The 26,059-nt window shown below is 46.4% G+C and overlaps 1 long non-coding RNA gene across 3 annotated transcripts in view; it reads left to right on the forward strand.

Moving 5' to 3' along the window:
* Nucleotides 1-4,610: 4,610 nt before the first annotated feature.
* The window catches only part of LOC140471889 (uncharacterized), a 33,054-nt gene continuing 11,605 nt past the window's right edge, over nt 4,611-26,059 (forward strand). For 2 of the 3 annotated variants that reach the window (XR_011957245.1, XR_011957243.1), the window contains exons 1-5: nt 4,611-4,640; nt 12,536-12,642; nt 15,369-15,451; nt 18,580-18,666; nt 22,314-22,418. This is a non-coding gene — a long non-coding RNA (uncharacterized lncRNA). Of the gene's footprint in view, nt 4,641-4,783; nt 4,801-12,535; nt 12,643-15,368; nt 15,452-18,579; nt 18,667-22,313; nt 22,419-26,059 lie in introns of those variants that run through there. The other variant, XR_011957244.1, reaches the window with a different exon arrangement.

Consider the following 26,059-nt stretch of genomic DNA (forward strand, 5'->3'; position numbering starts at 1 on the left):
ATCCTGAAGTATGAGACGATTTTGATGACCGGGGACGATCTCAATTTTGCAAAAGATCTCAGTTGCAACCCAGCCCAGTTTCTATTCGGACGTCCTGTAGATGGAGAACAGGAGCATGATTGTGTGGAATTTGTAGACTTGCAGACCAAGAGCCGAGAGGACCTGCAAGAAGCCCCGCTGGGTGAAGGACAGGAACTGTACATCGACGGGTCCTCCCGGTGCATCAGTGGGGTACGGTACAGTGGCTATGCTATCATAGATGGTGCAGCGAAGCAGACGATCGAGTCCGGACGACTGCCCGGGAAGTGGACAGCCCAATCCTGTGAGTTGTACGCCCTCCAGAGGGCCCTGAAGTTGTTGGAAGGGAAGGTGGGAACCATATATACTGACTCAAAGTATGCATACGGGATCGTTCATACTTTTTGGAAAATCTGGAAAGAGCGAGGATTGATAACTTCCCGGGGAAAAGAATTAGCTCACGAACAAATGATCAGCCTAACGTTGGAAGCCCTGGCGTTACCTACGGAACTTGCAGTAGTCCATGTACCCGGTCACCAGAAGGGGTCGACACCGGAAGTGGTGGGAAACCGGCTGGCAGATGAGGAAGCCAAGCGGGCAGCGGTCGAAAAATCCGTCCAATTGTTAACGTTAATACCGTTGAGGGAAGGGCTCACTAAACAACCCGTCTTCACCCAGGGGGAGATTGATAAAATGGATCAATTGGGTGCCCGGCTAGATACTAACGGGAAGTGGACGGTTCCTGATGGGAGACAAGTACTGAACAAACAGATCACCCGGGGTATTCTGCACCGGTTACACCATCAGACCCACTGGGGAGTGCAAGCCATGTGCGACACGATCCTGAGAGACTATGTATGCAGGGGGATACACACATTAGCCCAACAAGAGGTAGTCGGATGCCCCACTAGCCGGCGGATTAATCAGAAAGCCATGCGTTCTATGCCAGCCGGTGGTCAGCCCCTCGCAATTAGGCCATTTCAGAGGATCCAGGTCGACTTTACAGAATTACCCCCAGTGCAGCGATGGAAATATCTGCTAGTAATAGTAGACCATTTCACTCACTGGGTAGAGGCTTTCCCAACTGCCAAAGTCGATGCACCAACCGTGGCCCGACTGTTGTTAGAGAACATAATCCCGAGATATGGCATAATGGAATCTATCGACTCAGACTGCGGGACGCATTTTATTTCTAAACTACACCATTTGATCTGTACTGCCCTGGGTATCCAATGGAAATTCCATGCACCCTGGCATCCTCAGAGTTCGGGTCGGGTTGAGAGAATGAATGGCACACTCAAAACCCAATTGACTAAGCTGGTGTTAGAAACTAAGTTACCTTGGCCGAAGTGCCTTCCCATTGCCCTATTGAGGATACGTTCGGCACCTCGCCGGGATGTCGGGCTTTCCCCCTATGAAATGCTGTTCGGATTACCATATTGGAGTAGGGTTGATGGATGTCCCACTCTACAAGGGGGAGATGTATTTATCAGAAACTATTTACTGGCCTTATCCCGTTCTTTTGCAGAACTCCGGAGGAAAGGTCTCCTGGCTCAGACTCCACCGCTCGACTTCCTCCTGCATAAGGTGGAGCCCGGAGATTGGGTACTTGTTAAGACCTGGAAGGCCGAAAAGCTCCAGCCGTGGTGGGAAGGACCGTTCCTGGTTCTGTTAACAACTGAAGCAGCTGTTCGGACGAAAGAAAAAGGGTGGACCCACGCATCAAGGATAAAGGGGCCTGTTCCGCCTGAAGGAGAAAGCACTTGGACATGCGAGCAAGGGGACAAGCCGTTGGTGGTAAAACTGAAAAGACAGCGATAATGAACTCTACGTGGACTGTATTGGTGGGGATATTGATCAGTTTACTCCTGTATGTGGGGGAGGGTGAGGGGAGATGTGACAAATGTCGAACTATAGTAAGACTTGGGATTCGAATCTACACGGGATCATTTGTGTCCCATTCCTATGTGGACGATTGGTGTTATGATGTGAGTGCACGCCATGAATGTTGGGAGGGCGGAAGACCCTATTATCAGGTGTATAATAAGGGATACTGTGGCAAAATCCATGGATGCCCTATAAATGAGCGCTGGGTATGTATTAGCAAAACTGGAAGGTGGGACCCATCTTCCGTGTTGCTCAGGGAGCAGGTTGACAGAGTCAAGGAGACCAAGATACAGAACACTGATCGGGGGTTGGGAAAAGAGCAAGACCGTCAGGGAACGGTCGTGCTCTCTAAAGTGCCATCTGTATACGAACAGGTAGAAGAAAAGATTGAACTCCCTGATATTACACAAAACCTGTTTATTGATCTCACCTCTAGAATAGCCACTGTTTTAAATGTTAGCAATTGCTGGGTTTGTGGAGGGCCGCATATGTCAGAACAATGGCCGTGGACTGGCCAAAGCTTAGACATAGGGGAATTACTGCAAACCACTTGGACTCATGTCAACGAAAAGAAAAGCCAGGGTTGGAGACTGACAAACAGCCCTGAGGGCCAGTTCTGTATTGAAGGCAAGGGGACAGTGGAGGTAGGGATTAGTCCCTGTCAGAATGTATTGGATGCGACCACGCGAGTATGGTGGCCTGAGGATATTACTTGGTACATTGCAAACCGAGATCATGGCTCGTGCGTTCCATTACGTATTGATTCCTCCTCTGACGAGCTGGGGGCTGATTACTGGAATTGCAGTTGTCCTGGTCCTTATGAGGGCGTCCCTGGGGTGAAGGAGCTGTGGGATGACGTTGTGAGGCAGGGAGGGCCTGCTCCAGATGGCCTATTTTGGATATGCGGTAATCAGGCATACCCCAAACTGCCCATGGGATGGGCTGGGGTATGCTTCCTGGGTCTAATACGACCTGCGTTCTTCCTATTACCCCGGGAGGAAGGCGATGATTTGGGAATTAAACTCTTTGACTCTCTCCGTAGGTCGCCAAGGGATATCCAAGTCGGTGATTGGGGGGATGAGTGGCCACCGGCCCGGGTTATTGCATACTACGGGCCAGCTACATGGGCACAGGACGGATCATGGGGATACCGTACTCCTATCTATATGTTAAATCAAATTATCAGGCTCCAAGCAGTCGTAGAGGTTATTACTAACCGGACTGCCCTGGCCCTGGAGCTGCTGGCTAAGCAGCAGAATCAGATGAGGGCTGCTATGTATCAAAACCGACTTGCCTTGGATTATCTGTTGGCCTCGGAGGGGGGCGTGTGCGGGAAGTTTAACCTGACTAACTGCTGTCTAGAAATTGACGATAATGGTAAAGCGGTTTTGGAAATTTCCGATGAAATTCGGAAATTGGCCCATGTGCCAGTACAATCTTGGCGTCCTCTTAGTGGTATCGGATGGTGGGGTGGTCTCCTAGGTGGTAGTTGGTGGCGCACGGCGCTACTGATGGTTGGGGGGTTGTGATTCTTCTTCTCGTATTACCCTGCCTAATCCCCTGTATTCAGCTTCTAATTCAGAAAAATATTTCCCGACTCCAGGCAGTGGTGTTTCCACAACATGGGACACGGGAACTTAAGGTGATGTTGCTGCGAAAGTCCAAAGATTTCCCAGGCCCTTAAGGAAGGGGGGGGTCTTATCTTGATCAGGCACATCTTAAAAAGAGAAAAGGGTGGAATTGTGAGAGGTAATTTCGGTTTGCAATTTTAAGATGTGCCTAGACCACAGACTGATCTATAATAAAAGATAAAACTTTTGCTTCTTTTCTAAAACATTAGACTTTTGCTTTCTTAAAACATTTTGTATACTCAAAAGTAGAATAGTTTAAAATAGTGCAGTTTGTGAGCAGAGTAAAACAAACAGGCCCTTGATTGATGAAACCATAAACACAGGCAGGGAAGGATGAGTCCTTGACTGATAAAGACTGCAGGACAGGGAAACGACTCGAGAGACATCTGCTACAGATTGATACAGAGACATCTGCTACAGCACAGACAGAGAAGAATAAGTCTTTGATTGATAAGACTACAGGGGGAGAAAAAAATAACACCTCTAGGGTCTGGAGGCATTTGTTGCAGACTTTGTGATAAGGATGCAAGTTGGAGAATAATGATGTTTTTAAGAATGTGAACCTCATGGCTCGTTAGAACCAAGGAGGGGAGGGACTTGTACTGTATATAATGAGAAACTTTGTAAGCCTCAGCGCGCCTTTTACTCAGAAGCCTGCCCATCTCTGCAGACTTGCTAATAAAGCTTTGTTTTCCTGAATTTGTCTAGAGCGATTATTAAGAAGCAATTTTCGTTTCTAACAACAGCTATACAGTCATGAGTGGGAAGGGAATTCCCTCCATGAATAAAGGAAATCTACTGCAGAGCTCACACAAAGGGAATTCCTCCCCTCAGTAAACTCTCCCATCACATGACCCAACATATCAGCAAAAGCAGGTCGCACCGCGCATGCTCTAGCCAACAAAGTGACCCGCGGGTGATTGATGTCAGCACCGGATCAATGAAAGGACGGTGGGCGGACCTGGAGGACCGAGCGGGATGTTGGTCCTCCAACCAATCAAAGTAAATAAAGGGCGGAGCTAAACTAAACCATGTGATCACCCTCGCGCGCGGCGCCGAGTCGCCGTAATGAACGTTCGGGAAGTTATGGAGAGAAAGGATACGGTAAGGAAAGAAATAAACAGGGAAACGGGAGAAAAACTGTGTTGCTATGAGCGGAGAGGTTATACAAACAAATTGTGCACGTCGGAAAACATAAATTTGAACGTTCCAGTCCCGTGTTTGCAGTAAATGGAGAATTGCCTCAGCGCGGCTGCAGACCTGAGTAAGCGCCGCCATCTTTATTCGGGACAACGATTCACTGGACACGTGCGCGGCCGCCATCTTTGTAGGGGGCAAGGTGCAGCCAGGCGCATGTGCAGCCTTTCTCTATTATAGAGTCATTATGATCACAGCAGCCAATACTGCTCTGATTCACCTCTGGGCTCCCTCATGACCACTTTGTCAATATCTAGCTTCCTCAGTGTTAGAAACGAAAATCGCTTCTTAATAATCGCTCTAGACAAATTCAGGAAAACAAAGTTTTATTAGCAAGTCTGCAGAGTCGGGCACCCTCCTGAGTAAAAGGCGCGCTGAGGCTTACAAAGTTTCTCATTATATACAGTACAAATCCCTCCCCTCCTTGGCTCTAACAAGCCATGAGGTTCACATTCTTAAAAACATCATTATTCTTCGATTTACACCCTTATCACAAAGTCTGCAACAAATGCCTCCAGACCCTCCCCTCCCTGGCTCTAACGAGCCATGAGGTTCACATTCTTAAAAACATCATTATTCTTTGATTTGCACCCTTATCACAAAGTCTTCAGAATCTCCAAAGTTGTTTCTCTCACCCTGCAGTATTATCAGTCAAGGACTCATCCTTCCCTGCCTGTGTTAATGGTTTCATCAATCAAGGGCCTGTTTATTTTTACTCTGCTCACAAATTGTCAGCATTCTGCACAATTTAAACTATTCTACTTTTGAGTATACAAAATGTTTTAGAAAAGAAACAAAAGTTTTGTCTTTTATTATAGATCAGTCTGTGGTCCAGGCACATCTTAAAGTTTAAACCGAAATTACCTCTCACAATTCCACCCTTTTCTTTCTTTAAGATGTGCCTGACCAAGATAGCCCCCCCTCCTCAAGGGCCCGGGAAATCCTTGTCTTTCGCAGCAACATCACTTTAAGTTCACACGTCCCATGTTGTGGAACCACCACTGCCTGGAGTCGGGAAATATTTTTCTGAATTAAAAACTGAATACAGGGAGTTAGGCAGGGTAATACGAGAAGAAGAATCATGCCCCCCCCAACCACCAGCAACGCCGTGCGCCACCAGCTACCACCTAGGAGACCATCCCACCATCCGATGCCACTAAGAGGACGCCAAGATTGTACTGGCACATGGGCCAATTTCCGAATTTCATCGGAAATTTTCAAAACCGCTTTACCATTATCGTCAATTTCTAGACAGCAGTTAGTCAGGTTAAACTTCCCGTACACACCCCCCTCCGAGGCCAACAGATAATCCAAGGCAAGTCGGTTTTGATATATAGCAGCCCTCATCTGATCCTGCTGCTTAGCCAGCAGCTCCAGGGCCAGGGCAGTCCGGTTAGTAATAACCTCTACGACTGCTTGGAGCCTGATAATTCGATTCAACATATAGATAGGAGTACGGTATCCCCATGATCCGTCCTGTGCCCATGTAGCTGGCCCGTAGTATGCAATAATCCGGGCCGGTGGCCACTCATCCCCCCAATCACCGACTTGGATATCCCTTGGCGACCTACGGAGAGAGTCAAATAGTTTAATTCCCAAATCGTTGCCTTCCTTCCGGGGTAATAGGAAGAACGCAGGTCGTATTAGACCCAGGAAGCATACCCCAGCCCATCCCATGGGTAGTTTGGAGTATGCCTGATTACCGCATATCCAAAATAGGCCATCTGGAGCAGGCCCTCCCTGCCTCACAACATCATCCCACAGTTCCTTTACCCCAGGGACGCCCTCATAAGGACTAGGACCACTGCAATTCCAGTAATCAGTCCCCAGCTCGTCAGAGGAGGAATCAGTACGTAATGGAACGCAATTTCCATGATCCCGGTTTGCAATGTACCAAGTAATATCCTCAGGCCACCATACTCGCGTGGTTGCATCCAATATATTCTGACAGGGACTAATCCCTACCTCCACTGTCCCCTTGCCTTCAATACAGAACCGGCCCTCAGGGCTGTTTGTCAGTCTCCACCCCTGGCTTTTTCTATCGTTGACACAGGTCCAAGTGGTTTGTAGCAACTCCCCTATGTCTAAGCTTTGACCAGTCCACGGCCATTGTTCCGACATATGCGGCCCCCCACAAACCCAGCAATTGCTAACATTTAAAACAGTGGCTATTCTAGAGGTGAGATCAATAAACAGGTTTTGTGTAACATCAGGGAGTTCAATCTTTCCTTCTACCTCTTCGTATACCGATGGCACTTTAGAGAGCACGACCGTTCCCTGACTGTCTTGCTCTTTCCCCAACCCCCGATCAGTGATCTGTATCTTGGTCTCCTTGACTCTGTCAACCTGTTCCCTGCGCAACACGGAGGATAGGTCCCACCTCCCAGTTTTGCTAATACACACCCAGCGGTCATTTATAGGGCATCCACGGATTTTGCCACCGTATCCTTTATTATATACCTGATAATAGGGTCTTCCACCCTCCCAACATTCATGGCGTGCACTCACATCGTAACACCAATCGTCCACATAGGAATGGGACACAATGTTCCCGAGTAGATTCGAATCCCAAGTCTTACTGTAGGTCGACATTTGTCACATCTTCCCTCACCCTCTTCCACATACAGGAATAAATTGATCAATATTCCCACCAATACAGTCCAAGTAGAGTTCATTATTGCTGTCTTTTCAGTTTTACCACCAACGGCTTGTCCCCTTGCTCGCATGTCCAAGTACTTTCTCCTTCAGACGGAACAGGCCCCTTTATCCTCGATGCGTGGACCCACCCTTTCTCTTTCGTCCAAACAGCTGCTTCAGTTGTTAACAGAACCAGGAACGGTCCTTCCCACCGCGGCTGGAGCTTTTCGGCCTTCCAGGTCTTAACAAGTACCCAATCTCCGGGCTCCACCTTATGCAAGAGGAAGTCGAGCGGCGGAGTCTGAGCCAGGAGACCTTTCCTCCGGAGTTCTGCAAAAGAACGGGATAAGGCCAGTAAATAGTTTCTGACAAATACATCTCCCCCTTGTAGAGTGGGACATCCATCAACCTTACTCCAATATGTTAATCCGAACATCATTTCATAGGGGGAAAACCCGACATCCCGGCGAGGTGCCGTACGGATCCTCAATAGGGCAATGGGCAGGCACTCTGGCCAAGGTAACTTAGTTTCGAACACCAGCTTAGTCAATTGGGTCTTGAGTGTGCCATTCATTCTCTCAACCCGACCCGAACTCTGAGGATGCCAGGGTGCATGGAATTTCCATTGGATACCCAGGGCAGTACAGATCAAATGGTGTAGCTTAGAAATAAAATGCGTCCCGCAGTCGGAGTCGATAGATTCCATTATGCCATATCTCGGGATTATGTTCTCTAACAACAGTCGGGCCACGGTTGGTGCATCGGCTTTGGCAGTTGGGAAAGCCTCTACCCAGTGAGTGAAATGGTCTACTATTACTAGCAGATATTTCCATCGCTGTACTGGGGGCAATTCTGTAAAGTCAACTTGGATCCTCTGGAATGGCCTAATTGCGAGGGGCTGACCACCAGCTGGCATAGAACGCATGGCTTTCTTGTTAATACGCCGGCAAGTGGGGCATCCGACTACCTCCTGTTGGGCTAATGTGTATATCCCCCTGCATACATAGTCTCTCAGGATCGTATCACACATGGCTTGCACCCCCCAGTGGGTTTGATGGTGTAATCGGTGCAGAATGCCCCGGGTGATCTGTTTGTTCAGTACTTGTCTCCCGTCAGGAACTGTCCACTTCCCGTTAGTATCTAGCCGGGGACCCAATTGATCCATTTTATCAATCTCCCCCTGGGTGAAGACGGGTTGTTTAGCGAGCCCTTCCCTCAACGGTATTAACGTTAACAATTGGACGGATTTTTCGACCGCTGCCCGCTTGGCTTCCTCATCTGCCAGCCGGTTTCCCACCGCTTCCGGTGTCGACCCCTTCTGGTGGCCGGGTACATGGACTACTGCGAGTTCTGTAGGTAACGCCAGGGCTTCCAACGTTAGGCTGATCATTTGTTCGTGAGCTAATTCTTTTCCCCGGGAAGTTATCAATCCTCGCTCTTTCCAGATTTTCCCGAAAGTATGAACGATCCCGTATGCATACTTTGAGTCAGTATATATGGTTCCCACCTTCCCCTCCAACAACTTCATGGCCCTCTGGAGGGCGTACAACTCACAGGATTGGGCTGACCACTTCCCGGGCAGTCGTCCGGACTCGATCGTCTGTTTCGTTGCGCCATCTACGACAGCATAGCCACTGTACCGTACGCCGCTGATGCACCGGGAGGACCCGTCGATGTACAGTTCCTGTCCTTCCATAGCAATCGGGTACTGTTTCCTTCTTACCGGGCCTTTTCCTGGTAACATGGTGATTTGGAGAGGTTTGATGTTTAGGCCCCCTCTGTTCCCCTCTCGGTACCATACTTCCGGGTCTATTTGTTGATCATCTTCTTCGGTGAGGGCGAACAACCTTACCACTATTTCCCCGTTACTTGGTACCGTTCCGATCCCTAGTTTGACCTGCAAGTCTCTTCCTAACAAATTAAACCCCGCCGATGGCAATAGAAGGAGGTCTCGTTTAGTAGTTCTGTTTTCATATCCAATTTCCACATCCTCCACCACTGGGACTTGTAATTTCTGTCCTCCAATTCCAGATACCCCCATAACTGTTCCTCCTGCTCGGGTGCCGGGGGGTATTTGGATTATTCTTGATCTTTCGGCTCCCAAGTCCACCATAAATGTGATCTCCGATCCTTGGGGCCCTACTTTCAAGTTTACCAGGGGTTCCTGTCGATAGTCCTTTTGCCCCAAGGGTAGGAACCCCCGACCTCCCTAATCTTCCTCCATCAGTGCGTACGACCGCACCTCCCGCTTGTAGCGGGGGCACTCCCGTTTAAAATGTCCCTCTTCATTACAGTAGTAACATCTGAGTATCCTCTTCGTTTCCCTGTCGCGGTCTCGCGTTCCTCCACTCTTCCTTTGTTCCGGCCATGGTTCTCTTTTCCTCTGCTCTTGCCACGACTCTCCCCTCTCCTGTTTCTGCCACGGCTTCCCCTTTTCCCTTCTTCCAGCTGTCATTTGTTGCACCGCTTGCATCATTATCTTTGTCGCCTTCTTTTGCTTCTCATCGTCCCTTCTCACAAACACCTTTTGCGCCTCCCGTAGTAGTTCACTTAGAGATTTACTATCCCAATCATCCATTTTCTCTAACTTCTTGCGTATGTCCGGCCAGGCTTTTGATACAAACTCTACCCGTATGAGTTGTTGTCCCACGTCCGTCTCAGGGTCCACCCCAGCGAACTGCTGCAAGTTCTTCCTGATCCTGTCTAGGAAGTCCGTAGGGGTTTCCTCCGGGTTTTGATGATTACCAAAGGCCTTGGTAAAATTGTGCCCCTTCGGGGCTGCCTGTCTTATTCCTTTTATCCAATATTCCCGCATGTCCCTCATGTTTCGCCGTCCTTCCTCCGTGTTCTTATTCCACTCGGGGTCGGTGAGGGGAAACTTCTGCTCCCCTCCTTCTCCCCCCTCTTTCTCCCAGACCAACAGCGCAGCTTGTCGTATCATCTGACGCTCCTGGCTAGAGAACAATGTTTTCATGATGGAATACATCTCTTCCCACGTGTAAGTATTCGGACCCAAGAACTGATCCAATTGTTCAGCAAGTCCCATGGGGTCCTCTAGTAGACCCTTCATCTCCCTCCTGAAATTCCGTACTTCAGTACTCGTTAAGGGAACGTCTACATATCCCGTCCTTCCTTCCTCGCCCCCCATGGGCACTTCCCGGAGTGGATTCATTCTTGCAATCGAGACAGGGTTTTGTCTGTGACCCCTTCCAGCTTGAGATCTGGTCTATACCCCTGAGGTAGCCTGTGATTCCTCCCCATTTTCTTCCCCTTCCCCTGACTCGTCGTCACCCGGAGGAACATTTTGTGGGGCAGATGGGGTCACGTAGGGCGGCGGTAAGTGATCTAAAGGATCCCATTCTTTCTGCCCTTTCGAGTCTTCATTAGTTACTTGCATTTGGCAAGATATCGTAACCGGTAGCCAACAAAGGGCATAATCCCTTTCTTCCAGATTAACATCAGGTTTTGAATTGACATATAAAATGAGAGCTTGCCGGACCCAGTCTTCGTCAGTACCGAATCTAGGCCACCACACTGAGTCGCCCTGAATAGGTTTCTGGGACCACTTTTGACAGTATTTTACCATCTTCCTTTTAGATTTTCCTTTTCTCCCACCCTGATCCCAATTATTTAACATTCTTCCTAACGGACTATTGTCAGGTACCCCGGGGTATTTGTCATTGTCTCTGTTCAAGCCTACCTTTCCCTTACTCGCCTTGGATCCCTTATTTCCCATTGCCGAGGACTTCGTAATTTTCCCGTGATAATCTATCACAATTTAGCCAATTCCCGGACCTTCAGTCCCGTGATCGCCCAGGTTCCTTTGCAGGCACCCCCGGTCTTTGGATTCCTGTGTCCTACGTCTCTGTGACACAGATCACAGGCACCCCGTAGGTACACGTTCCTCCTCAAACACGGTCTCTGCAAAATCCCTCACAGGCAAGCCCCGGTCTCTAGATACCTGAGTCCTACGTCTCTGTAGAAAAATCCACAGGCACCCCGTAGGTCCCCAGGCGTCCAGAAACACGGTCCCCGCAAGTTTTTCTTACCTGGGTTCGGTGCACCGAAATTACTCGATCGTTAACCGTCCCCACTGCCTCGGCTACACCCCTCCTTTGTTTTCCTGAGCCTCCCGGATATCACTCGCTCAAGCCGCGCGGGGCGACAAGCAAGGAATCAGGGACTGCTGAAATCAGCAGGGTGCACCTTCTCCGATGTCCTTCCTCAGCTCCCCCCGCGGCCGGAGTGTTGATCCCGGACAACGAGCCCCCAAGTTGTTAGAAACGAAAATCGCTTCTTAATAATCGCTCTAGACAAATTCAGGAAAACAAAGTTTTATTAGCAAGTCTGCAGAGTCGGGCACCCTTCTGAGTAAAAGGCGCGCTGAGGCTTACAAAGTTTCTCATTATATACAGTACAAATCCCTCCCCTCCTTGGCTCTAACAAGCCATGAGGTTCACATTCTTAAAAACATCATTATTCTTCGATTTACACCCTTATCACAAAGTCTGCAACAAATGCCTCCAGACCCTCCCCTCCCTGGCTCTAACGAGCCATGAGGTTCACATTCTTAAAAACATCATTATTCTTTGATTTGCACCCTTATCACAAAGTCTTCAGAATCTCCAAAGTTGTTTCTCTCACCCTGCAGTATTATCAGTCAAGGACTCATCCTTCCCTGCCTGTGTTAATGGTTTCATCAATCAAGGGCCTGTTTGTTTTTACTCTGCTCACAAATTGTCAGCATTCTGCACAATTTAAATTATTCTACTTTTGAGTATACAAAATGTTTTAGAAAAGAAACAAAAGTTTTGTCTTTTATTATAGATCAGTCTGTGGTCCAGGCACATCTTAAAGTTTAAACCGAAATTACCTCTCACACTCAGTCTCGAACCATGGGTGTATTTTTGGTCCGTTTACTACTGTATTATTACTTTTATAGACCCTTTGTAAATGAGTTTTTCACTGCGGCCCAGCCCCTGACCATGGACTGCTCTATTATCAGATTACTTTTTTCTTGAATATTTTTGACAGACAAGAATCCTTTTTTCCAACAAGCAAGTGTATTTTCCTTCCATTTCTGACGATCAAATTCTGCACCATTTTCATTCCCTGTAATCCATTTTGCACTCCCTGAAACATCAACTGTATTTCTCCTTCCACAGATACCAGTGATTAATGCCAAAGCCCTGTTGCTTGTGGAGAGGGTGATGTTTGACTTTCTTGTACAGCTGCAGTTTGTGTGGTGGAGGTGCTCCTACAATGTGGTTGGGTAAGTGGCATTATAGATTATTCATTCAGCAACAGTGATGATTTGAAAATAATGTCCAAATCAACAACAGTTTGTATTTTTATTATCATGCTTATAATTTCTCAAAAATACTATTGAGAACTTTAGACATAAGGCCAGAGATGGAGATATTAGGTCAGGTGACCAAAAGCATTGCCAAAAAGCAGGTTTTGAGGGATGTCTTAAAGGTGGAAAGCAGACCTGTGAGGTTTTGGTTGCGAAGTTCAGACCAAGCTGCTGCAGCAACTGTCGAAAAAGCCACACAGGTGAAGTAATGAATTAACAAATGGTTGGGAGTCTCTAAGAAAGTGGGTTGTCGAGGTCTCAGTGTGTGTGGTGCAGGGAGCTAGGGATTATCACAGCCAGGAATTAAATCAAGTGTGAGAATTTTAAATTGAGGGATATTGGCCAGGTGCTGGCAGGTGAGACTAGATTGGGTTGGGTTATCTAGTCAGCATGGACGGGTTGGACCGAAGGGTCTGTTTCCTTGCTGTACATCTCTATGGCTGTATGTTGATTATAATTAGGAGCCTTTTGATGAATCAACAAGCAGAGATTTAGACTTTCTTGAGATTACAGGGAGGTTGAATGTGGCAAGCTGGACCTGAGTGTGTTTGGAAAATGAAGTCTGGAGATGAGACAAGGGTGGAATCAGCTAGAAATAGTGGTCTTGGAGTGGGGCTGAGTTATCTCACACACCTCACCTCCCCTCTGGGATTAAGCTGGTTGCCAGATTGTGAATCAGGGCAGTAACACAATCGGGAGCTGAGTGGCCCTGGTGGAGCCTAAAATGAGGGTCGCTGATCTGACTGTTGCTGAGCAGCTGCTGCTTGGTAGCCCTGTCGATGACATCTTCCATCACTTTACTGCTAATCGAGTGTGGACTGATAGAGGGAAATTGGCTGGGTTGGATTGCCCCGTGTTTTTGTGTTGAACATCCCTGGGCAATGTTCCACATTGTAGATAGGTGCCAGTGCTGGAGTGGTACTTGGCTTGGTGGGTGGCAAGTTCTGGAGCACAAACCATCAGTATTATTGCCAGAATATTGGCAGGGCCCGTAGCCTTTGCACGACTTAACAGTTTCTTGATGTTATTCAAACTCAACTGAACTGCTTTAAAACTCACATCTGTGATGTTGGAAACCACTGGAGAAGGCTGAGATGGATCATCCCACTTTGCACTTCTGGCTGCAGATTGCTGCAAATGCTGTCATCTTATCTGGTGCATGGATGTGTGAGGCCCCTCCATCAGTAAGGGTGGGGATATCTGTGATGCTTCCTGCAGTGAGTTGTTTAATTGTCCATCACCGTTCACAACTGGGTGTGGCAGAACTGCAGAGCTCCGATCTGTTCCATTGGATGTCGGATCACTTAGCTCTGTTGTTTGCTGCTGCTGCTGTTTGATATGCAGATAGTCCTGTTTGGTCACTTCACCCAGTTGGCACTTCATTTTTAAGTCTGCCTGGTGCTTCTCATGGCATGCCCTCCTTTACTGTCCATTGTGATGGGTGAGTGCGGGATGTACAAACCCATGAGATTACAGATTGTGCTGGAGTACAGTTCTGCTGCTGTTGATGTCCCACAGTGCCTCAGAGATACCCAGTTTGAGATCCTACATCTCTTCAAAGTCTATCCCATTTAGAACGGTGATAGTGTCACTCAACACGATGGAGGTTTTTCTCAACTTTAAGGCAAGACTTTGTCTCCAAAAGGAATGTGTGATGGTTGGTCTTACTGATACTGTCATGGACAGATGGATCTGCCGCTGGTCAATTCAGAACAATGAGATCAAGTATGTTTTTCCCTCTTGTTGGTTCCCTCACCACCCTCTGCAGACTCAGTTGAGCAGCTATACCCTTTAGGACCTGGCCAGCTCAGTCAGTAATTCTGTTGCAGAGCTAGTCTCGATTGTGGACATTGAAATCCTGTACCCAGAGTACATTTGACACCATTTTATTGCCTCAGTGCTTCCTCCAAATGTTATTCAACATGAAGGAGGAGTGATTCATCAGCCAAGGGAGGACGGGACGTGGTAATCAGCAGGAGCCATGAGACTTCCTGGTCTCCGGAGCCAATGCTGTGTACTCCGAGGGCCAATCCTCCCCATCTGTACACCACTGTGCCACCACCTCTGCCTGGTCTGTCCTGCTGGTGGGGCAGGACATATCCAGAGATTTTAGGAGAAAGTGAAGACTGCAGATGCTGGAGATCAGAGTCAAGGGTCTGGTGCTGGAAAAGCAAAGCAGGTCAGGCTGATGAAGGGCTTAGGCTAGAAACGTCGATTCTCCTGCTCCTCGGATGCTACCTGACTGTTGTGCTTTTCCAGCACCACACTCTCGATATCTTGGGATGGTGATGGTGGTGTCTGGTCATTGTTTGTAAGGGATGATTCCGTGGGTATGACTATGTCAGGCTGTTCCTTGACTAGTCTGTGAGACAGCTCTCCACATTTTGGCCCCAAAAACCATATGTTAGTGAGGAGGACATTGCACTATCGAGGGGGCTGATTCTGTGGTTGTAATTTCTGGTGCTGTGTTAGTTGCCAACTGGTCCATCCAGTTTCATTCCTGTGTTGAGACTTTGCAGTGATTATTTCAGTGAGTAGCTGGCTGGGCTGCTGTCAGGTTGGCAGGATTTTTTTCGCCAATGATAATGGTTTCATGGAGATCAGGAGATTCCTAATACGTTGTTTTTTTTTCTTGAATTCAGATGCCACCATTTGCCAAGATGGGATTCGAACCTGGACTTCAGTCATTTGTTTTAATATTCTGGATAAAACCTAAATACATCAGGTTTGTTCATTCATTTTAAATATCACTAACCCTGGTTTTGTTTCTTTGTAAAACACTGCCCATCATCCTATCTCCTCCATCCTCCCCTCCACCAACGAGTGAGGAGCACATGGAGTTTCTCTGTCACTAAGACTGAGATAATCCGATCTGCTGCTTCTCTCCTCCCGCTAGCCCACTGAGCCAAACTGCCTCACGTGGTGTTCCTGGTTTTGTCCTGAACCTACATCTATCTCCAGTGTCTTGTCAAGTCTTATCAGAGCTCACTTTGACACTTTACCCTAATCTCACTAAACTCACTTTCCAACTCTCTTTCCTCTGCTGCCGCCTCATCACTCCCCCTCGTCAATTCATAGATATTGTTCCTTGTTCTGTCTGTTGGTCTTTTTTTTTGGTTATGTCCTTCTCTCCCATTCTGTGAAAAACTAATACTTGACCTCACTGTTGTTGGAAAATCCTGCTCCATCTTCACTCTCCTTTTCCTTTCTGAATTCCTTGCATTTGGTGTCCCTCAACGATCTATCCTTGGTCTCTCCTGTATCTCACGTACATCATGCCAGGAGGTGATATCATCCAAACACACTGTGTTAGGTTTGACATGTACACGGACGATGCCCAGCTCTCCCTCCCCATCATCCCTCTCCATTACTCCACTGTTACTCAGTTATCAAACTGCTTACCACACTCCTACTACTCGATTAGCTGCAGTTTCCTCCAATGAAACATTGTCATGGTTAAACCCATTGCCTTACATTTACCTTTCTGCTGAGCCCCTCCCTCTCACTGGGAACTCTCTGAAGCAGAATGACACTCTTCACAATATTGCTGTTATATCTGACCCCAAGGTGACCTTCTGATCAGACATCCACACAATCACAAACACCAGGAATTCCAATCTCTTAAACGTTACTTTTTTCCACCTCACCCCAGCTCCATTGCTACTGAAACCCCTTACCCGCGTCTGTGTCACCTTAAACTTGAATCCAAAACCGAACCCTTGATTCCGTGACTCATAATCTGGTTTCAGACTCCCCTCTCAGTGTTTACCCTCAGACACATCCTCTCAGTGTTTATCCTGTCAAACCCCTAAAGAATCCCATCTGTCTCAATGTGATCACCTCTCTTTCTCCAAAATCCAGTGAGTAGAGACCCAACCTTTTCAACCATTATTTAAAAGATAATCCCTCCAAACCAGGGATCATCTCATTGAATCTTCCCTGAAATGCCTCCAATAAAGTGACACATTTCCTTATCTAAAGGGACCAAAACTGCTCTCATTACTGCAGATATGGTGGTCTCACCAGCACTTCCACACGTTACTCTCAGGTAGAGACTCCAAACTCTAATACTGAAAACTTTTGAAACAGAACATTCGATTCCCCTTCCTGATTTCCTGGTGTAACTGTGTGGTAGCTTTCTGTGTTTCCTGAACAATTACCACAGGTCCCTTTGTGGTGCAGCTTTCTACAGTTTCCACCATTTAAATAGTACTTTGTTCTTTTATTATCTCCTCCAAAATGAGCAACTTCCCATTTTTCCCAAGTTACACCCCATCTGGCAACTTGTTGCCCCCTTCTCCTGTGCATCTCTCTCTTTTCATAATCCTCCTAGACCTTTACAGTTATGCCTTTTCTAGGAGATATCCCCCCTTCCCATTCTTCCAAACATTTACTGGGAGCACTGGGCAGTGGGAAGCAGGTAGAGTTGCTATCTTTTTAGGGATACGCTTTGGAGTGATTGAGAGGATCTTCCTACCCATTGGTCAGGATGGAGACAACTTGCCCATCGTTAGGCATTAGCCTTTCACACCCATGTCTTATTGATGAGGCAGAGCGGCAGCACGGAATGAAAGAAAAGAAAGGAATTCTTGTTCCCCATATCTCACTGACCCTTGGATCATTTTCTCCAATGTGTCAAAGAACTGCTGTGTTCAATTACATGAGATCTCAAGTTGGAATCTCCTAGAAACCCACAGATTTCCCTCTGAGTTGACTGCTGATGTCCTCTAGGGTAATATGTACAGTAATCCTGGGCCACAAGGAGGGGATGCTGTGAGTTTCTAACTTAAACTGATAGTGACAGATTTTATAAACTTGTATTACGGGATATTACAGGTGGACATTCAGTTGGTAATCTCAGTAAATATTCTGCTAAACTCTGATTGAATTACTCAGTATATCAGGATCTGGATATTCACATTGTGTGTGTGAGTATTGTGTTCCAGATCAATCCCATTTGCTGCTTAAAAATTCTCCTTTGAATCATCACATTCTCTCAAAAGGTCTCCCCAAACCTTCAATGTGTCATGTAATCCTTTTATGATGACCTGATGAGTGTAAGGTTTATAATTCGAATGTGTAATTTTTGTATAAGGATGTCTCAGAGAGGGAGCAGAATATTCTTAAAGGGGAGAATAACCATTTTGAGGGGAGGCTGTTGTTTATTGGTATCAATGACATAGGAATAGAAGAGTTCACATTATTGGATCATTGGAATCTCTTGTGGGGTAGAATTGCCCTCCATCAGAAGGATGGATTGTACTGGCACTGGAAGGGAACAGTTGCTAGTGCTATTCAGGAGGCATTAAACCAGTGAAGGATTGTGGGTAAACTCAGAGAGAGAGTGAGGGAAGAGCTCAGTCTGACGCTGGTACAGTTCAGACGTCAAACAGTCAAGGCAGACAAGGGCAAGGCACAGAATGAGCAGTTATACTGCATATGTTTCAATGCAGGGGGCAGAGGAGCTCAGGGTATGGTTTTGAACATCGCACTGGAATATTATAGCAATTACAGAGGCATAACTTAATGACGGATAGGGCCAGCAGCTTAATGTTCCACTGTATAGATGCTATAGCAAAGATAGAAAGGGGGCAACAGAGCAGGGGGAGAGGTATTTTTGATAAGGGATAACATTACAGCTGGGCTTCAAGAGGGTATTCCTGGGAGTACATCCAGGCAGAACTGAGAAATAAGAAAGGGATGATCTCCTTATTGGGATGGTACTATTGACCGCCCCCCAACTTCCCCAATACTCAGCAGGGAGTTGAGAAGCAAATTTACTAAGAGATCACTTATCTGTAAGAATAGTATGGTTGGGTACAAGACTTGACCTTCTTTGTTATTCATTCACAGGATGAGGGTGTCACTGGCTGGGCTCAAAGGGCAGTAAAGAGTCAACTACATTGCTGTGGGTCTGGAGTCACATGTAGGCCAGACCAGGTAAGGATGGCAGATTCCTTCCCTGAAGGATGTTAGCGAATCTGATGAGGGTTTTTTTCGCAATAATCAACAATGGATTCGTGGTCTTTAATAGATTCTGAATTCCAAATTTTTATTGAACTCACATTCCACTGTCTGCCGTGACCGGATCCAAACCCTGGGCCTCAGAACGTTATCTGGGTGTCTGGATTATCCATCTAATGATAATCTCACTCGGCCATTTGGCAGGGTGAGAGACTGAAGTATCCGTGGGGCAGCACATCAGCACCAAAGATCCCATGGTCTCTGCAGAAGATAGAAAGGGCTGGGGAAGGAGATATATCCCTGGTGGTGGGGTCTGACTGTAGGTAGCAGACATAGCAAAGGTTAATGGAGATTAGTGGGTGGCAGGTGAGGACCGGGGGATTATATTCTTATTGTGGTTGGAGGTGTGGGGGGAAGGCAGAGGTACAGGAAGTGGAGGATATGCGTTGGAGTGCATTGTTGATCAAGTGGGTGAGAAACGCGGTCCTTGAAAGAGGAAACCTTTCTGGGATGTCCTGGAGTGGAATTGCTTCTTCTGGGAGCAGATATGGCAGAGGCGGAGGTATTGGGAGTACAAGATCACGTTTTTACAGGAATATACTCGAGGGTAATCAGGAGAGCAAAAAGGGGACTTGAAATATCTCTAGGACATAGTTTAAGGAGAATCCAAAGAGATTCTACAAATACTTTAAGCATAAAATAATAACCAGACAGACAATAGGACCCCTTAAAGATCAATAAGGCCATCTATGGAACAACAGGATGTGGGAGAAATACTATGCTCTTCTATTCTACAGAGTTTGGAGAAATAAGTAGTGATAACTTGAAAAGTGTCTATGTTACAGAGGAGGAAGTACTGGATGTCTTAAACAGTAGCAAGGTGGATAAATCCCTGGGACCTGATCAGGTGTATCCCAGAAATTTGTGGAAAGCTAGGAAGGTTTTGGCAGTGCCCCTCCCTGAGGTATTTATATCATTGTTTGTGACAGGTGAGGTGCTGGAAGATGGGTGCCATTATTTAAAAAAGGTGGTAAGGAAAGGCCAGGGAACAAGAGAACAGTCAACCTAACGTCAGTGGTAGGTAAGTTGTTGGAAGGGATTCTGAGGGACAGGATTTACATGTATTTGGAAAGACGAGGATTGATTAGGGCTAGTTAACATGGCTTAGTGTGTGGGAAATTCTTCCTCTCTCTAACTTGATTGAGTTATTTTGAAGATGTGACAAAGGTGATTGATGAAGGCAGACTCTGGGCGCTGTCTATATTGACACTGAACCATGTTCCACAAAGCAGACTGGTTAGCAAGGTTAGATAACATGAAATGTTGGGAGAACTAGCCATTTGGATACAAAACTGGCTTGAAGGTAGGAGGCAGAGGGTGGTGATGGAGGGTTGCTTTGTGGACTGGAGGCCTGTGAGCAGCATTGTCCTGCTGGAATGGATATTGGGTCCTTAAATAAATGACTTGGATGTGAATATATGAGATATGGTCAGTGGGTTTACAGAAGACACCAAAATTGGAGGTGTAGTGGACAATGAAGAAGGTTAGTTCAGAATGCAACAGTATCTTGACCAGATGGGCCATTGGAGTGAGGAATGGCAGACTGGGTTCAATTTAGACAAATGTAAGCTGTTGGATTTTGGAAAGACAAATCAGAGCAGGACTTGTACACTTAATGGTAAAGTCCGTGGGAATGTTGCTGAACATAGAGACCATGGAATGCAAGTTCATTGTTCCTTGAAAGTAGAGTCGCAGGTAGGCAGACTAGTGAAGGTGGTCTTTGGTATGCTTATATTTATTGGTCAATGCATTGAGTACAGAAGCTGGGACGTCAAATTGTGGTTGAACAGGACATTGATTAAGCCATTTCAGGAATTATGTTTTAAGTTCGAAATTCCCTGTTCTGGAAAGGATGTTGTGAATCTTGAAAGAGATCAGACAAGATTTACAAAGACTTTGCTAGGGTTGGAGGATTTGGGCTACAGGGAGAGGCTGAATAGGCCAGGGTTAATTTCCCTGGAGAGTCAAAGACTGAGAGGTGACTTCATGGAGATTTATAAAATCATGAAGGGCATGGATAAGGTGAACAGCCAGGGTCTTTTCCCCCCAGTTAGGTGGGTTCAAAACAAGATCACATTGGTTTACGTTGAGTGGGCAAAGATTAAAAACGGATCCAAGGGGCAAAGTTTTCAAGCTGTGTGTGGTGTATGTGTGGAATGAGCTGCCAGATTAAGTAGTGGAGGCTGATACAATTACAACATTTGAAAGGCATCCGATTGGGTACATGAATAGGAAGAGTTTCCAATAATACGGACCAATAGCTGGCAAATGGGGCTCCATTTGTTGAGGATTCCTCGTTGTCATGGACCAATTGGACCAAAGGTCTGTTTCTGTGCTGTACATCTCTATGACACTAATAAATGAAAATAAGATGTGTTCCTCTTTTGTGGAGAGCTAGCAGAAGCACAGATAATTGTCCTTTGAGCTGAGAAGGTTAAGCAATGATTTTGACCAGGTGCAAATTTGTTTCTAGGATATCTAATCTGCAGAGAGAGGGGAATTGTTAACAATGTCACAATTTTAGTAACTATTTTCAGGTAATTGGCAAATAATGTGAATATGTGAACTTTTTTTATTCAGTAAGTTCTGAGTATCTGGAACAGTCTGAATGGCAGCTGGACACAGACTCAGCAGTTATTCATAAACAGATTTGGAATTTTACTTTTTAAGGGAAGATTTGGGGGTCTATGGGCAAATGGGAAGAGAATTGGGACAGATTTGCAGCATCTCCAGAGGGAGAGGGTACATCCCAGATGGGCTGAATAGCCCCAGCCCCTGTGCTCTGTGATACTGCCCCATTGACTGTGAATATTGAAGCTCATCCCAGGGCAGAGAGAGGGAGGATCCCACCACTCACCTCACAATGGGCCCCGAATGATTGATGTCAGCGCAGGTCAATAGGGGACAGAGAGCAGTACTGGAGGACCAGGTTGTACCAGTTTGTCCTCCAACCAATCGGAGTGAATGAGGGCATCCTCAAGGCTGGAACTAAAGAAAGGCACATATCGCAGAGATCTGAGAAACTGGAGGACATGAGATAGGGAGCGTTCTGTGGCTGGTGAGGAATTATATAAATAAGGAAGAGTTGTGAGGCTGGATGAAGTGACAGTGATCGGGAGAGTTGAGGATGGAGGAATTTAGAGTTAGTGAGGATTAGAGTCATAATGTTATCCAGCAAGGAAACAGGCCCTGTGGTCCAACCAGTCCATGCCAACCATAATTCCAAACTGAACTAATTGTACCTGCCTCCGCTTAGTCCTCATCCATCCAAATATTTCCTATTTATGTACTTATGTGAAAGTCTTTTAAATATTGTGATTGTATTCACAGCTACCACTTCCTCTGGAAGTTCATTTCACACGTATAATTTTTTTTTAAAACCCTAATGTCTTTTCCCAAATCTTTCTAATTTCTTCTCAAAATGAATGCACCTGAGTTTTGAATTCCCCCCCCACCCCCGGCTATCCAGCCTCTCCTTCGAACACAATCCCTCCATTCATGGAAACATCCTGGTAAATCTCTTCTGAACCTGCTCCACTTTAATAATATCCTTCCTATAACAGCACAACCAGAACTGGACAGAGTATTCCAGAAGAGGCCTCCCCAATGTCCTGTACATGCTCAACATAACGTCCCAACTCCTGGACTCAGAGGTCTGAACAATGAAGGTAAGTTTGCTAAGCACCTTCTTCACCAGCCTGTCTGCATGTAACACACACTTCAAAGACCTGAAGCCCTCGGTCGCTTTGTTCCCATATCACTACTCAAGACCCTACTTTTATTGAGTGTCAGTCCTACCCTCGATTATTTTGTCAGGATGTTATATTTTGCATTTATTCCAATCCAAAAAATTTTTGAGTATAAAGGCAGTAGGAGTATAATTAAGAGGGGAATCAGGAGGCAAAAAAGGGGACTACTAAGAGATGTACTACTAAGACTTTATAAAGCTCTGGTTAGGCCCCATTTGGAGTACTGTGTCCAGTTTTGGTCCCCACACCTCAGGAAGGACATACTGGCACTGGAACGTGTCCAGCGGAGATTCACACGGATGATCCCTGGAATGACAGGTCTAGCATATGAGGAACGGCTGAGGATACTGGGATTGTATTCGTTGGAGTTTAGAAGATTAAGGGGAGATCTAATAGAGACGTACAAAATAATACATGGCTTTGAAAAGGTGGATGCTAGAAAATTGTTTCTGTTAGGCGAGGAGACTAGGACCCGTGGACACAGCCTTAGAATTAGAGGGGGTCATTTCAGAACGGAAATGCGGAGACATTTCTTCAGCCAGAGAGTGGTGGGCCTGTGGAATTCATTGCCACGGAGTGCAGTGGAAGCCGGGACGCTAAATGTCTTCAAGGCCGAGATTGATAGGTTCTTGTTGTCTAGAGGAATTAAGGGCTACGGGGAGAACGCTGGCAAGTGGAGCTGAAATGCGCATCAGCCATGATTGAATGGCGGAGTGGACTCGATGGGCCGAATGGCCTTACTTCCACTCCTATGTCTTATGGTCTTATGGGACGTGAGATAGCTTTGGCGAATAGGGTTAAGGATAATCCAAAGGGCTTTTGTAAATACATGAGGAACAAAAGGCCAACTAGGGAGAAAATAGAGACCCTCAAAGATCAGCAAGGCAGCCATTGAGTGGAGCTGCAGGCGATGGGCGAGATAGGAAACAAGTATTTTGCATTAGTGTTTACTGTGAAAAAGTACATGGGAGATATAGAATGTGGGGAAATAAATGGTGACATCTTGAAAAATGTTCATATTACAGAGGAGGAGGAGGAGGTGCTCAATGAGTGGCTAAGGAGCTGGTGCAGGGGAAAAGGATTCACGTTTTTTGGATCGTTGTAATCTCCTCTGGAGTAGAGTTGACCTGCATAAGAAGAATGGTTTGTACCTGAATTGGAAGGTGTCTAATATCTAGGCAGGGAGACTTGCTGGTGATACTCGGGAGGCATTAAAACAGTGAGGGAGTGGGTGTAAACCCAAGAAGATGCTGAGAAAAGTGGTATGTCTGAGGCTGGTAGAGCTCAGAAGTCAAATAGTCAAGGCAGGCAAGGGTCAGTATTAATATGATGGGCTGAATGAAGTCGGACTGAGCAGTTGCACTGCATTTACTTCAATGCAAGAGTCCTGACAGGGAAGGCAGATGAGCTCAGGGTATGGTTTTGAACATGGCACTGGGATATTATAGCAATTACAGAGGCACCACTCAGGGATGGATAGGACTGGCAGCTTAATGTTCCAGGGTATAGATGCTATAGGGAGACTAGAAAGGGGACAAGAGAGGGAGTGGCATTTTTGATTTGTGATGGCATTATGTTTTTGCTTAGGGAAGATATTCCTGGGAGTACGCCCAGTGAAGTTATTTAGGTGGAACTGGGAAATAAGAAAGGGATAATCACCTTATTGGGATTTTCTGCAAGGATTTCGTCCGGGTGCTCTGGTTTCCTCCCACAGTCCAAAGATGTGCAGGTTGGGTGGATTGTCCGGGCTGAATTGCCTACAGTGTTCAGGGATGTGCAGGTTGGGTGGATTGTCCAGGTTGAATTGCCCACAGTGTTCAGGGATGTACAGGTTTGGTGGATTATCCAGGCTGAATTGTCCATAGTGTTCAGGGATGTGTAGGTTGGCTGGCCCTGGGAAATGCAATGTTACAGGGGAAGGTTAGGAGGCTCTCCAGGTCAAGATCAATGTGATGGGCTGAATGACCTGCTTCCACACTGTTGGGAGTCTCTGATGATTCGACTAGTTTTAAAATAGTTACAGAAAATAATATACCAGATCTAAACGTTAAGGTTCTGAATTGGACAAAGGCCAATTTTGATGGCACAAGGCAAGAACTTTCATCTGGCCCCTTAAGCCTGCTCTACCATTCAATAAGGTCAGGGCTGATCTTTTCATGGCCTCAGCTCCACATTCCTGCTCTCTCACCATAACCCTTAATTCCTTTCCTGTTCACAAATCTATATTTTGCCTGAAAGGCATTCAAGTTGACAACGTCAAATGATGCACTCGGCAGGGAATTCCACAGATGCACAACCCTTTAGCTGAAGAAGCTCCTCCTGAACTCAGTCCTAAATCTACTCCCCCTTATTTTGAGGTAATGCTCTGTAGTTTGACCCGCCCGCAGTGGAAATAGCCTCCCTGCTTCTGTCTTATCTACTCCCTTCATAATTTTATTGTTTCCTCTCCAACCTCCCATTCTTCTAAATTACAATGATTATAGAACCAGTTTTCTCAATCTCTCCACATACACCAACCCTCAACTCCCAACTCAAATTAGTGAACCTCCTCTGTACTCCCTCCAGTGCCAGTACATCCTTGCTAATGCAAGGGGACCAAACCTGTACACAGTACTCCAGGTGTGGCCTCTCCAGCACCCTGTACAGCTGCATCATAACCATCCCTCTAGCAATGAAGGACAATATTCCCTTCACTGCCATAATTACCTGCTGCACCTGCAAACCAACTTCCTGTGATTCATGCACAAGGACACCCAGCTCCCTCTGCACAGCAGCATGCTGCACGTTTTCACCATTTCATCATCAGTTTGCTGTTAGTCCGACCAAAATGGATGACCTCACATATCCCAACACTGAACTCCATCTGCCAGACCCTTACCCACTCACTTAACCTGTGCAGACTGACAGAGGCCTCTGCAGACATTGCTCTACCTCATCTTTGTATCAAATATGAACTCTGACACCGTACACTTGGTCCTCAACTCCAAAACATTTGTGTAAATTGCAAACAGTTGTCGTGCCAACATTAATCCAAACACCCGTTTATTCCCATTCTTTATTTTTTGTTGGTTAACCGATCCAGTATCAATGATATTACATTACCCACAATGCCATGCATTTTTACCTTATTCAGCAGCCTTTTGTTGGCAACGTATCGGATACCTTCTGGAAATCCATGTACACCACATCCAGAGTCCACCTTGTCCAACGTACTCGTCGTATCCTCAAATAATTCCATTAAATGCGTTAAACGTGACCTGCCTTTCATGAATCCATGCTGTGTCTGCTCAATGAGACAATTTCTACCCAGATATCTCACCACTACTTCCTTGAGAGATTCAAGCATTTTCCCCACTACAGAAGTTAAGCTAACGGGTCCTTTTTGAAAAATAGTAACACCACATTTGCAGCTTCCAGTCTGTCAAAACCATCCCAGAATCCAACAAATGGTAGTAAATTATCACGAGGTCTATTTGTTACTCCCCCCCCTCCCCCACCATCTCCTTTAGTCCCAGGGATGCACTCCATCAGAGCCTGGATACCCATCTACCTTTAGGCTG

This window comes from Chiloscyllium punctatum, unplaced genomic scaffold (genome assembly GCF_047496795.1).
Source record: "Chiloscyllium punctatum isolate Juve2018m unplaced genomic scaffold, sChiPun1.3 scaffold_191, whole genome shotgun sequence".
Classification (NCBI taxonomy): Eukaryota; Metazoa; Chordata; class Chondrichthyes; order Orectolobiformes; family Hemiscylliidae; genus Chiloscyllium; species Chiloscyllium punctatum.